At 32.1% G+C, this 9,992-nt stretch overlaps 1 pseudogene; it reads left to right on the plus strand.

The window, feature by feature from the left end:
• The first annotated feature begins 9,317 nt into the window (after positions 1 to 9,317).
• LOC120618741 (uncharacterized) lies at positions 9,318 to 9,431 on the plus strand (annotated as a pseudogene).
• The last annotated feature ends 561 nt before the right edge of the window (positions 9,432 to 9,992 follow it).

The raw sequence follows: 9,992 nt of genomic DNA on the forward strand, positions 1-9,992 counted from the left end.
GCAGCAGAAACTTCTCCTGGTGTCTCTGTTAGTGTTGGAGAGAAAATGGAAACACTGCAATATTGGAACCTATACATTTTATATAAGAGTATCCTCTGGGAGCCAAAATATAAACAGAGCAGGGCAGGGAGAATACTAACTGATTTGTGATCCGTGAAATATCATAAGATTCTTCCAGCCATGAGTTCTGTCTGTTGACACAAGAAGCCATGGCTACTATTAAAAAATGGCAATGGATAAAGCTGTCAATGTATGGTGGCCATGATATAGACTAAGTCTAGAACAATTTATTCTCAGTATTGGGGGGAAAACTTCCTTTAATTAGAGTGATCAGTTGATTCAATTAAAAAGAGACCACACTATTTCAAATTGTCATGCACCAGTTCTATTATTTGAATAAATATGCAAAATGTTTGAAAAGAGAGTGAGACTCATTTTTCTTTAATTGTTAAAGTCACATACTAGTGTATGTGCAGCAGCGAGGCTCCGGAGGAAACCAGTTGTGAGGAGATTCTTCATTTACTATTTTAGATGTAGTAGTTTAGAAATTATTTTTCTACCAGAATTATGTAGAATACTCTATTATATTGTGGTTAAGCATGACCTTGTCATCATGTATTTTCACAGTATGTTTGTATAACATAATTTTTAGATACTGAATCTTTCTTAAAATCTATAATAGAAACTTTCCCCAAGTGCAGGCAGTAAGGCTTGAGGGGAGGGTGGGAAGGAAAGATTAGGTTTGGTATAGATCCTTGTGAGTCTTTATAATTATTGTTAGACATACCGAAATAAATTACAAATATATGTTTATAAAGAAAAATCTCTAAGTGATTTTGGTGATTAGCTACCTTGGGCTTTTGGAATAAAAACTAAAACATGGTTAGGTTGTTTATTAGAATCTTTTCATGCAGATTTTTTTTAACCTTAAAAAAGAGAAAATTATGCCACTAATAATGTTTAAAGTTTAAAAATGAGTATATTTTATGCTTAAAATACACTCTGAATCAAACATAGACTTTTGTTGGGTAATAGACCCAGCCATATAATCTGATTTATTAAAATTGTATCGCTGAGTAAGATAAGTTATTACTCCAATGAAAGTTAGATCTCATTCTCCTTTGTTTTCGTTTTTCAGAAACAATCTATAATAGGCTCCCCGTCTTCACTACCTTCTCAAATGCCACCTTGGCCCTACAAAAATGAATGAACTAAATTGAAACTGACTTTGCTCCAATGTGCAGAAGTGAGCTTATGTGTGTTCATATGTTGGGAACAGCAATATTAAGTATGTGATCACTGGTCACAGAATGGAGCTATCTTAGTTGGAGTTATTCTCATCCTATTAGAGTACCATAAGATCAATCTTCCTCTTAGTTCTCTTTCCATTTGGAAAACAGGGAATGACTCATACAGCTGGATCAAGATTAAGTAAAGCTGCTAATGTTTTATCCACTATTACATAGAGCTACTAATGTTGATTTGCCTTCAAAGTCACCTCTCTCTTAATGAGAGGTATGAATATATGGGACAAATTTTATATATTCTGTCCTGGAGCATAAACAACAGCATAGAGATAAATAGACTTGATTCTATGTTTACCTTCTCATATGTGTCCACATACTCAACTACTGCCTTTCCCTTTTTAATCCCTAGTATGAAAATTCCACAATTTGCTTGAATCATGAAGATGGACTAGGGAGAACTGTAGAGAGTATACATTATTAAGAGTAGCTCAAAAGCCACCTTACAATACAATGGCAATTTATGCAGATTAAATTGGTAAAAATGGTTACTGCATCATTGTCAGACACTTTCCTGGACTTTCTAATTATCCTTTGAAAAGTGTATTACTTCTTCTTCTTCTTCTTTTTTTTTTTTTAATTACCTGCCTGAAAGCTATTGAGTATGTCTTCCTAAATCCTGCTTCTAGCTATGGTCCCAGAGATGCAGTTATTTTTCTGATGAAAAAAATATTTTCCCTTAATCAGACCAGATGCCATAATTACACTATTAATCTACTCATGATGATATATTGTCAGAAATTTTCATTTTACATATATTTCTACTCAGTCCTTCATCAGATATGTCATCTGATTGGGAGATGCAGAAGTGTGTTAGACATTACTTAGCTTTTTCCTCCTTTATGTTTGCAAATATTTTACTGAAAATACCTTTAATTCCCTTATTACATGTGCTTGTTTCCCCATTTCTATTAATACTGACTAATTTATTCTTTTTTAAATTATCCCCTGGTGAGGAAAGTCAGCCCTCTTCAAATCAATTAAATTTTGTATCACATATTCTAAAATGTAAAAATGCAACTGTTCTAATGTTGTTTTCCATTCATCCTTTTAAATAAATATTTAGACTCACTTTCCAAAATTTCCTTTCAGATGTATTATACTTTAGACTGTTTATGATGATATTCCCTGTTTTCAATATCTATATCTGAATCTCTGCTCAAGGGTGTTTTAAATGTGTTTCACCATTGTTTTCAAGTACGTACTTGAGTCCTTTTGCAAATGTAATTCCGACCCTTTTTTCCTACCAAGTGCTTCCCTTTCTTGTATACTCTTTTCTCCCCCAAAACAAGTCCTCAAAAGTTGCTTGTGTCCTGTGTGTGAAGAAAGTCTTAGATTTTATTCAAGCATTTAAAAAAAATTCTATAAAATCAATTTGTACCAGGAGCTGCTAACAGTCTCATGCATTTTTTTTTTCCTGCATACAGATCTTGAGAAAAATGTAAAAGTGACCTTAAAAATAATTAAATTATTTAATTAAATAATTAAATTGTCTCATAGTTTAAAAACCAAAAATTATATGTTTGCTGTAAAGCACACATAAGTAAGTTTGCATTGCTAAACTTTTTCACAAATAAAGAGAGATAGTATTATATTTTGACTTTTTTACTCTTATGGGAAAAGATTAATTTTTTGTAAGATGATATTAATAAGAATAGTTATACAAGATGCAATAACAAATAGACTAGAACTAAATTTTTAAATCAAGTGGCTTTTCTCCTTTAAAACTATATACTTGTATACAAATATGTCACAAATCTTTGTTTTATGAGAAGTCTTACATTATTATAAGCAACATAATACAGTTTGGTAGAAGCAAGCCTAAACATATATTTATGCAACAATTCTTAGCAGGAAGATAAACAAAAATTCTGAACAAAAATAAATGTTAGGGTATTTATATGTTGTGCCTATTACATTAAATCTACGTTGATTGGAAAACTATTTATATGTCTGTTAAAATATAATTAACAAAAAGTTAAAAACATTTTATACTTATACAAATATAAAATAAATATGCATTGACAATTTCATTTGACTCACTAATTAATGAGGGAACCAGAAAGATAGTAAATCGTTCAAAGAGCATTGGAGGAGCTGGGTAATTATGGAAAGTTAAAAGATTATCTTAGAATAAGTTTGCTATATAAGGTATAAAACTGGTTAACATCCTTTAGGGTAAAAAGCTATAACTTTTGCAGCTATGTTTTCTACTAGGAGTCATTCAGTAACGTTACTAAATCTAGAATCTTATCAAGAGGAAACAATAAGTGAAACAAAGAATATTCCCTTTAATAATCCTTAGGTAAACCAGTTAAACAATGATGCTTTCATATGATATAAAACAGTATGCTGGCAAACATTTGTCTTATTTTTAAGTTTATACTAAAAGTTTATCTAGCAGATAGTATGTATTGGCCTTTAATATTTTAAATATTAATATGTAATATTTATAAAATTATAATATAGAGATTTAAATATAAATAGATATGAAAGATGGATAAGTTATAAAATATGTTATGAAGGTTAAACAAATCACACAATCTCATAATGTTCATGGTACAAACGTCCTTGATATTTTCCGGTTTCTTTAAATCCTTAGGCTTGATAAATACGGTTTTCTTTAGGCTTCATGAAATTCCCAAGGAAATTCCATTGAATTGACTTAATGTTTGCATTGTTCTTCTTGTTTGTGTTTGAACACATTAAGCCTGTTCTTGCGTCCATCTTGATTTTGCATTTGCAATGTACTCTGTCTGTAACCATCTTCCATTAGGTATTCTAAAGGCTTTCTCTTTTTCTTCATTTGAGTCTTAGTTCAAATAATTTCTTCGAGAGGACTTTATAATTTCCCACCTCTAGTTGTTCTGTGGTATTATCCTACTACATTTCCTTCATACATTTTATCACCATCTAAAATTGTTTTATGTATTTGTTTAATTTTCTCTGTCCCTACAGTAGAATACAAATTCTCTGAGGTTTAGGATTTGATCTGGTAGATTTAGTCTGTATTTCTAGAATGTAAAATAGATATTGGGAATTGGTAGGAGCTCAACAATATTTGTTGATTAAATAAAAACTTAGCTTGGTTTGTAGAAATTCTACTCTAAAGAATCTGAAGCAAAAGAGATAGATCAATGGATTGACAGAGGCTTATATATTCAATATAACCTTTATAGGAAGGATTTAGGAGCAAAGCAGAGAAATTTAAAAAATTGATAACACCCTAAAAGACAAAATATGGGTATTGTATGTGACAGTAAAAGCAAGAGGGAGATCAGAAATAAAATTGAATATGTAGAATCCAGTGAAGAAATATATCTGCCATGGAAGATAGATGACATGACAGAAATGATTCAGAAGTTTAATAACAAATTTTCCTGTTTCTTTATATACAACTGACTGGTTAATGTATGAACATTATTTTGAACAATGGTTTCAATCTATATGCTCTTGCAAGTCTTCTCAGCATAATTGTAAGTTTATTTTCCATTGATTTCCTTTTTGTTTCTTTTCCCTTATAGTAACACTGAACTACTCGAAAACATTATACTGAAAAAAAAAACCCCTCATAATTTTATGACTTTCTTTATACCATACACCTAGAGATTGAGTTGAAATTCAAAGACAATGATTATAATTTGAACCAGATATGTTGATCAATAAAATATGCTGATGTGTAAATATCTAAAGTTTATTATGAAATCCATGGGCCCTCATAGTCATTATCGGTTTGTCCATTGAGCTGCTTTTGACTCTCATATTTAGTAACATACTCTCCTCTTTTTAAAGATTTCTTTGTTTTTGTTTTTGTTTAACAAATAATAATGTAAGAAAGTGTGAGTACTTCATTATTTTCTGGAACTGCAAGATGCTCCAGAGTCATCCTATATTTTTCCTCCTCCAGATCCGGAATCAACCAGTTTTCAAGGAGTCCTGCTTCCTCTTATCAAAGAATGGTATTTAGAAACCGATATCTAGGCACAGGATCCATTCATTGCTACTGGACTGTCACTGATTCTAGGTACTCTCAGTTTATAGATATAGGAATATGAGTACATATAATGTATGTGCACAGTTACACATACATACACGCATATCCATTTATTTTATCTATCTATATATCTATCATGAGTCCATATTGAATATATTTGACTCTAAAACAGCACAACTAAACTTCTATAATATCTTTACTTATCTCTGATAAATACTTTAATTATCTATGATATCTTTACTTATATCTACAATACTCAGATGCAAATGAAGTTATTTCAGAAATACTAACCCATGTCCTGAGAGAAACAACTTCTGACATCTCTTACTCCTTTTCCTATTTGCCCTGAGAATACTTGCTGGCGGCTGCAACATTTACCCTGATATTAACTCACAGATGTACCCCAAAGTTTGCCATAAAATATTTTGCTTTTATTATTATTTCTGCATCGCTCTAGTATATTGACAGTCTTTGGAAAAAAATGACATCAATCTATTTATAGTATTCTGTTTTTTGTAGTTCAATTGAAGAAAATGTCAAATCCTAGAAGATGTAGCATTCCTACATGTGATGTTAAATGATCACTGACAGCGAGCTGCACTTTTTTTTCTAAACGAGGAAAGGGTTATCTCTTACCCCTCTTCTTCCTCTTGTGGCCCTCCTTCATCTGGGCAAGTGAGTAAGAAAGCCAGAGTCCACTCTGCTGTGACACCCGCAGGAGATCCAAAGCAGGTCAGCACTAGCCCTCAAACGAAGGAAACTCAAACCAGTCCCATCACCTGCACACAATAAACTCCTCAAGCTAGTTTTTTAACTTGTTATCGCAGGACGTTTCAAAACTCAATGAGAGGCCCACCCTGCTCTCCCCAAAGATGTCCAATATGTAAATAATAAGCCTTTTCTACTCTCCTGGTATATGTATGTGTGTGGAGTCGTTGCACATCTAAACTAAATTTTGTGTGAATATCTGCAATGATTTTGTGTAAATATAATTTTTCTTATCTCTAGGTCTGACGTTTAGCAGTAGGATAGATAGATTGTAGGTCATATATGAGGAGCATGATGAGTAGATAAGAAATTGCTCAAGTGATTTTCAAAACTGCTCTATCATTTCTATTCCCTTCAGCACAATATGAGAGTTCCAAGCACTTTGCATTCTTAGTCACTTTTTGTTTGTTTCTTTCCTTATTATTTTAAGAGTTCTTTATGAAATCTGAATTCAAGTCATATGTCAGAAACGTAATTTGATAATATATTTTTTTATATTTAAAGTAATTTTCTTGTAGACGGCATACATTTAAATTTGTTATTTCATTCAATCTGGCAATTTCTTTTTACTGGTATGCTAAATTATTCACACTGATATGTTGCATTATAATTTACCAAATCACTAGCTGTCTTCTATTTATTTCATTTGTTCTGTTTCATTTTTTCCTCTTTCTGCCTTCTATTTTATTAGTTCAGTATGTTATCTGATTTCATCATATCTCGTTCCATTAATGTGCTAGTTATACCTTCTTTAAAAAAATCTACTTTCAATGGATTTGAATAAATACATGAATTATGACTTCATTTTGCTTTATGTTGTTGAAAGAGTGGGAACGATGCTCCTTTGAGCTTTCTACATCCTGGAAGCTAGACTCTAGTTAACCTTTGATGTACCATTGTTTACCTGGCCACATTTGTCCAGTTATTTCTCCCAAATTTCCTTTGAATACTCAATTTCCTACGCCTATAACTTTAATGTGGGCATTTTAAAGATATTTTTTTCTAAGGCTTATTCTCATTCCATATTATATATTATCACTGAGTAATTTTATTTAGTTCTATGTCTTCAAGTAGCCTTTAAATGCTAAAGCTCAGATTAGACCTTTTGCCTAGAGACACATTTCAAAACTGCTTAATTAAAAGCTTCCCTTGGATATCTAGTGGCATCTAAGACTTAATCTACACAAACTTGACTTCTGTCTATCCTTACAATCCTGAGTCCACTCCTCCTTTTATTAAACAGTATTACCACCATACAACTGTTTTTCCATGCCAGTAATTTGGGAGTCACCCCATTCTTAGTCTCTCCCTCAACACTTGCATCTAATTTGTTGCTGACTTCTTTGTATTTTATAACCTAAATAAATTTGGCATATAATTCTTCATCCCAAAGCCCTACACTGTAGCCTACAGTTATCTGGTCTGTATCCCTACTAGTAGCCATCATTCTCATTTAGCCAGCATGATTTTTCTAAACTAGAGACTGACACATCATAGTCTGTGGGTCGAATTCAACACTGACATTTTTATAAATTTCATGTCTTTAGATTTTATTTTTATATATTCTCTATGGCTGCACTTGAGCTACAATGTTAGAACTGAGTAGTTTCAACAGAAACAGTACTGAAAGCAAAATCGAGATTTTATACTATCTGATCCTTTATTTTAAAACTTGCTGGACCCCTAAAGCATCCATAGTTCTAAATGCCATAATCCCTTGCTTAAAGGTCTTCAATGGAACCCAATTTCTCCCTGAAAAGGAGAAAACCTTTCAATACGGTGCACATCTTCATGATCTGACCTATGCTCATTTTTCCATTATTATCACTCATACTGCCTTCTCCCATTAACAGGGTAACCTGCCAAAAGACTTTCAGTTTCCTGTAATGCTATGTTCTCACCTCCTCCAGGCTTTTCATCATATGCTCTTTTCTTCCTGCAAACTCTTTCCTGAAATACACTTTTTAAATTTCCCAAAGTAGTTTCTACCCTGTGACATTATCTGTTCATTTCTCAGATCTCTGGCTTAGAGTAATACTCAGGAGTTACTCTGTTAACAGACGTTTTGATATTTTTTGTGTTCTTTTTTTTTTGCTTTCAATTTCCTCCACTGACCTCTAAGCTGCTTAGGGGTAGCAGTATTTTACCAGTTTCTTGCTACATAATCGATACTAGGAAGAACCAAGTTTTGCATAGAAGAAGTTAATGTCAGACACCTGGAATATATTTTGAGGACTTATAAGAACTTTAATTTTATAATTTGTGGCCTAATATTTGGATTTTTACAGCTTGAGTGCTGAAGCTGCTTGCAGAGCATAACTTTGCCCCTTTTGGTCTCCAGAACTGCCTGCAGAGCCAGCAACCCCATGACCGTCGTACTATTTGATCAATTGTACATCTTGCATCCTTGTTAAATAATACTCCCTCTACTCTGTGTGGTCGAAGACAGCCCTTTTGTTCTACAGGCCCGTGCTGAAACGACGACTCGATTAATGCTTAGTCATATATTACCCATTGTTCTCACCTCACCCATTGTTAAGCCCCTCTTGCTTAATCACTGAGTGAGGCTACCACTGAAAGTCCAGTTGCCCCCACCAATTAGGGAAAAAAATGACATAAGTTTATGGTTTTGTCTTCCTGAGCAGCCCATCTTTTTGATCAACAGCCCCTTGCAACTTTTGCCTTGATATACTTTGCCCTATCCTTTCCATTTTGGAATGTATTCTTGGTTCATACCAAGGGCTATGTTTTCCGGTTTGCAAATCATTATCTGACTGAAGTCTTTAAAGTTCTTAAAAAAGTATCTCTGGACTTTATTTACAATTTCAACATAGGAAAACCAGTCATTCAGTGATTTTTTTTTTTGTAGTCTTCAATTAGTTGCAGTCCAGTTTTTGTTTTGGGATAGATAACAGGCAAAATTATATTTGAAAATAGCAGTTTTCCAACTCATATACTCTTATTCTAAATTAATCTTATTTTGCTTATAAAGAAAATCACATAATTTGCTTACTTTAAAAAAGGATAAAAGTAAATTTTGCATTCAATAATAATTAATTCCTATAACATTTAGGTATTATTTAGTTTTTGATTTTGTTATTTATAAATTATTAGAATAAGTTCATCAATCCCTATGCAAATTTTAGCTGGAAAACATGTAAATTAAATTTTTTTGCAAATATTTATATATTTCTAATTTTAAGATACATGTTTGGATAAAATATTTCTGTTAAAATAATTATTATTTTATTGTCTACGGCCATGCCACCCTGAACATGCCTGATCCCATCTTGGAAGCTAAGCAGGGTTGGGCCTGGTAAGTACTTGGATGGGAGACCATCTAAGAATACCAAGTGCTGTAGGTGATTTATATATATATATATATATATATATATATATTTAGGATGAATTTATTTATTAAATGATTTATTTATTTAGGAAGTAATTTCTATTGAATAATTTCCACACAATAGAGATCAAAGCTGAAATTTTACATATGTGCTAGAGACTTTTCTAGGTGAGAGTGGTAGTCACGTTATATGTAGATACCCTATAGCTACCTTGCTGTGTAATCGCTATACAGGTTTCTCCTTTTCTTAATAATAATAATAATAGATTTCAAAAGATAATCAGACTTGTATCTTTCATATAACTCAAATAGTATTTCAAGATAATATTTCTGAACAATTATTTGATTTTCTTCTTTTTGCTCAAGAATGTTATAAAGAAGGAGTTGTTTTATGTGTACTCAGTGGAAGAAATTACAGAGGTTTAATTGATATTATATTATATTCAATATGTGTGACTTCCTTTGGTTTCTTAAGTTATATGGTGTCTGAGCATTTATTTTTAGCCATCAAAATGATTTCTATTATATATGTAAAGTAAAGTAAAGTGGCACATAGAGACCAAGGACAAGTTACAGA

Source organism: Pteropus medius, unplaced genomic scaffold, assembly GCF_902729225.1.
Source record: "Pteropus medius unplaced genomic scaffold, Ma_sr-lr_union100, whole genome shotgun sequence".
NCBI classification, from domain to species: domain Eukaryota; kingdom Metazoa; phylum Chordata; class Mammalia; order Chiroptera; family Pteropodidae; genus Pteropus; species Pteropus medius.